At 58.5% G+C, this 5,000-nt stretch overlaps 1 non-coding gene across 1 annotated transcript; it reads left to right on the forward strand.

Moving 5' to 3' along the window:
• The first annotated feature begins 2,130 nt into the window (after positions 1–2,130).
• LOC142794233 (small subunit ribosomal RNA) lies at positions 2,131–3,945 on the forward strand. Its single transcript, XR_012892178.1, has one exon. It is a non-coding gene; the product is annotated as a small subunit ribosomal RNA (ribosomal RNA).
• Positions 3,946–5,000: the final 1,055 nt, after the last annotated feature.

A 5,000-nucleotide genomic window follows, 5' to 3' on the forward strand; every position in this document is an offset into this window, starting at 1 on the left:
TCTGGGTGCTTATCGCTGCTATTATAGGGGCACCCCGGCAGACGCAAAAAAAAAAAAAAAAATTTTTTTCGACATTCTTTTTTGCTCGTCGACCTCGGGTGACCCAGGTCGCAGTGGGAGCCGCGCACGAAAGCGGCGTCGCGAGACGGCTTCGCGGTCGCTAGTCGCACGAGCTCGGCAACCGCGTCTGCCGGGGCGGAGTTCGGGACGCCGACGGCTAAGTGGGAACCGCCGCTCGGATGTTCGCCGTTTGTGGCCGAGTGAGTGCTGGCACTCCGGCGAAGCCAAACGGGGCCGATTCCGGCACGATATCGGCGTCTTTCTACGTGCTCGCCGGCGACCGTCGCACGAGTACGGCAAAGTGCGTCTGCCGGGGCGGGGTTTGCGACGCGTACGCAATAGTGAGAACCGTCGCTCGGATGTTCGTCGTCTTTCGCCGAGCCAGTGCTGGCACTCCGGCGAAGCCGAACGGAGCCGATTCGGGCACGATATCGGCGTCTTTCCACGTGCTCGCCGGCGACCGTCGCACGAGTACGGTAAACCGCGTCAGCCGGGGCGGAGTTCGGGACGCCGATGCGAAAGTGGGAAGCGCCGCTCGGATCTTCGCCGTTTTTGGAGGAGTCAGTGGCGGCACTCCGGTGAAGCCAAGGTGCGCCAATTCGCGCACGATATCGGCGTCTTTCGACGTGCCCGCCGGCCACCGTCGCACGAGTACGGCAAACCTCGTCTGCCGGGGCGGGGTTTGCGACGCCGACGCAAAAGTGGGAACCGCCGCTCGGATGTTCGCCGTTTTTGGCAGAGTGAGTGCTGGCACTCCGGCGAAGCGAAAGAGCGTGAATGCGCCCACGAAAGTAGCGTATTTGGACGTGCTTGACGGCGACCGCCGCAGGAGTACGAAAAACCACGTCAGCCGGGGCGAGCGACCCACGGCGGTCTGGGTGCTTATCGCTGCTATTATAGGGGCACCCCGGCAGACGCAGAAAGAAAAAAAAAAATGGGGACATGGCGTGCGTCACCGTGCGGCTTCGCAGCGTTGCCGAAGTCGCCGAGCCCTTCGACTGAGCCGAACGGCGGACAGGGAACGTTGGTCGGCCGTTCTAACCTGTCGGTGCCACGCCGAGACGTCGTTAAGGAAAACCGCGTCGTGGGCCTCTACGACGCCGTCGAGTCGTTGTACGTTTGGTGTCCAGCGTGTCGGCGGCGAGTAGCGGACACGTCGTTCACGACTTCGGTCTTTCGCAGTCGACGCGAACTTGCGGAGAGTCGTGGTGCCTCACGTTTTCGGCAGAAACCGCGGCGGAATTTTCCCGTGCGTGCGCGCACGACCTCGGTGCTGTGCCGTCAGCGTAGTGTTGCACAAACTCGTGGCCTACCCAAGGTGCGGTACGTTTGCGGCCGTATCCTCGGTGGGAATTTCGTGAGTAGGGTCGCAAATTCTACGACCTCGGCGGGTTTGAGAGCGACGTAGACTTGTGGCACGCTCAACATGCCACACGTTTCGGGGCACACCCGCGGTGAAATTTTCTCGAGTACGCTCGTATTAGGGCCCAAGGAGGTCTGGGTACTTATCGCTGCTATTATGTGGGGGTTCTCGTGAGCGGCGTACGCGAAAGCGACCGGGTGTCTGATATGCGGCGGGCTTCGGCCTCGTCAAGCGTGTCCTCGGGTCTGCTCCAGGGGAATCCACGGCAGTCGTCTGCAGCCTCATCCGCTTGATGCGTTAGGGGCTGGTTGTCGGACGGTGCCGTTTTACCACGATATCGAGGTGTGTTCCGTGTCGTCCTCGGGCGATTCAGATGCGAAAGCGCCGAAGACGCGGGCGTGACCCGTCGTCTGGCGGCTTTGCAGTCTCGGCTCCGTTGCTAGTTCCGGCCGGTCCACCGACAGTGCAGCGGGCTTGGGCAACCCGCACGGCGCGACCGAGTCGATGCAACGAAAAAGAGCGAGCATGAACGTGCTTCTTGCCGCACGGCTCCCACTCGTCTTTCGGGAAGGTTGTGCCGTAGCGAGCTCGAACGCCGTCATCTCGGAGTGCAAAATAAGCGTGTTGGGGCGCCTGAAGGTGGCCTCCGCCGCACACAGACTGCGTCCGGCCCGCCGAGGGCGAGGACGGACGCGCAGTCGAACGATTACCTGGTTGATCCTGCCAGTAATCATATGCTTGTCTCAAAGATTAAGCCATGCATGTCTAAGTACATGCCGAAATAAGGCGAAACCGCGAATGGCTCATTAAATCAGTTATGGTTCCTTAGATCGTTTCTTCCTACTTGGATAACTGTGGCAATTCTAGAGCTAATACATGCAGTGAGCCTGGAGCCCTTTGGGTAACGGGTGCTTTTATTAGACCAAGATCGATCGGGTTTCGGCCCGTATTGTGTGGTGACTCTGGATAACTTTGTGCTGATCGCATGGCCACGAGCCGGCGACGTTTCTTTCAAGTGTCTGCCTTATCAACTTTCGATGGTAGGTTACTTGCTTACCATGGTTGTTACGGGTAACGGAGAATCAGGGTTCGATTCCGGAGAGGGAGCCTGAGAAACGGCTACCACATCCAAGGAAGGCAGCAGGCGCGCAAATTACCCACTCCCGGCACGGGGAGGTAGTGACGAAAAATAACAATACGGGACTCTTTTGAGGCCCCGTAATTGAAATGAGTACACTCTAAATCCTTTAACGAGGATCAATTGGAGGGCAAGTCTGGTGCCAGCAGCCGCGGTAATTCCAGCTCCAATAGCGTATACTAAAGCTGCTGCGGTTAAAAAGCTCGTAGTTGGATCTCAGTTCCAGACGAGTAGTGCATCTACCCGATGCGACGGCTCGGACTGAACATCATGCCGGTTCTTTCTTGGTGCACTTCATTGTGTGCCTCGAGATGGCCGGTGCTTTTACTTTGAAAAAATTAGAGTGCTCAACGCAGGCGAGTCGCCTGAATAAACTTGCATGGAATAATAGAACAAGACCTCGTTTCTGTTCTGTTGGTTTTTGGAATACGAGGTAATGATTAAGAGGGACGGACGGGGGCATTCGTATTGCGGCGCTAGAGGTGAAATTCTTGGACCGTCGCAAGACGAACTACTGCGAAAGCATTTGCCAAGAATGTTTTCATTGATCAAGAACGAAAGTCAGAGGTTCGAAGGCGATCAGATACCGCCCTAGTTCTGACCATAAACGATGCCAACCAGCGATCCGCCTGAGTTACTCAAATGACTCGGCGGGCAGCTTCCGGGAAACCAAAGTATTTGGGTTCCGGGGGAAGTATGGTTGCAAAGCTGAAACTTAAAGGAATTGACGGAAGGGCACCACCAGGAGTGGAGCCTGCGGCTTAATTTGACTCAACACGGGAAAACTTACCCGGCCCGGACACTGGGAGGATTGACAGATTGAGAGCTCTTTCTTGATTCGGTGGATGGTGGTGCATGGCCGTTCTTAGTTGGTGGAGCGATTTGTCTGGTTAATTCCGATAACGAACGAGACTCTAGCCTATTAAATAGGTGCGGGGTTCCCAGCACCTTACAACCTTCTTAGAGGGACAAGCGGCTCCTAGCCGCACGAAACAGAGCAATAACAGGTCTGTGATGCCCTTAGATGTCCGGGGCCGCACGCGCGCTACACTGAAGGAAGCAGCGTGTCTTTATCCCTGTCTGAAAAGACTGGGTAACCCGTGGAACTTCTTTCGTGATTGGGATAGGGGCTTGCAATTGTTCCCCTTGAACGAGGAATTCCCAGTAAGCGCGAGTCATAAGCTCGCGTTGATTACGTCCCTGCCCTTTGTACACACCGCCCGTCGCTACTACCGATTGAATGATTTAGTGAGGTCTTCGGACCGATGTCCGGCGCGGCCTTTCGGTTGCGCCGGTCTGTTGGAAAGATGACCAAACTTGATCATTTAGAGGAAGTAAAAGTCGTAACAAGGTTTCCGTAGGTGAACCTGCGGAAGGATCATTAACGGATTGTGAAGGGTGAGCGCCTCAGCTGCGTCTGCGCCCGACACTTTCTGCCGCTGACCCCGTTTGGACGCGGGGTCGGCTTTTCCCCACGGGGCTGCCTGAATGTGGAGCGGCACCCCGTGACAAATTGTTGCGCCCAGCGGACGCCAACACCGCGACCTTGGACGGTCGGCCAGGTGGCGGACGCGGGTACAAACGGCGCAACGCACTCATAGGTCGGCTTTCGACCCGCCACTGCACCGTGGCTCGAAGCGCTCGAAATGCGCGACCCGACCGCTGCGGGACCGCCTAGTACTGTAAACAGGAGCGGCGGAGCGCGAACGGCGAGTCGTGGTTACGTCGGTAGAAGGCGAGGCTGCGCGTTCCCGAAACGCCAGCCGAGTGCCCTCCCGACCGTTCGAGCGTGCAAGAACGAGACCCGACAATCGCGCGGCGACTGCCAAGTACGAGAGGAACGGCACAAGCGTCGGCGGTCGGTCAAGGAACTGGCGATGTGACGGGTCCGCTGTGCACCAGTGCATACCGTCCCGCCGTCCGCGGCAAGCGCCTCCGCGTCCTCGGGTGACGGAGGCTGCCGGTCGGTTCTTGCAGGCGAGGGATCTCGCTGGCACCGGTTCGCGTTGACGCGCGGCCGGTCATGGCACGGCGATGCGACGGCCGAGGTGCGCAGTACTCGATGGAGGAACCGCACGCTCCGATGACCGTCCCGCCCTCCGCGGCGTATGCGTACCGACCGTAATGGTTGCAGCAGCGCCGGCCGGCTTTTGAATTCGCCACACGAAACACGGTGCGAGATCGCGGTTAGGGGAGCGTCGACGTTGCCAGGCGTTTTGCTTGCTGCCGAGGGAAAGGCGGCACGGCCACGTCGCGCTCGTCGCGATTAGCGGGTCTGCGCGCTTTGGGAAGGTGCCGCAACGACTTGCCGAAAGAGGAAGCACGGAAGAACGAGGGACTTGGACGTCCCGACAATTGAACGCACTTGCGGCCAGGCCCTTGCTGGCTTCGTTCTTCCGCCTCGAGTAGGCTCGTACGCGGCTCCGGCGCCGAAAGTGG

Source organism: Rhipicephalus microplus, unplaced genomic scaffold (genome assembly GCF_043290135.1).
Source record: "Rhipicephalus microplus isolate Deutch F79 unplaced genomic scaffold, USDA_Rmic scaffold_390, whole genome shotgun sequence".
In the NCBI taxonomy this organism is placed as follows: Eukaryota; Metazoa; Arthropoda; class Arachnida; order Ixodida; family Ixodidae; genus Rhipicephalus; species Rhipicephalus microplus.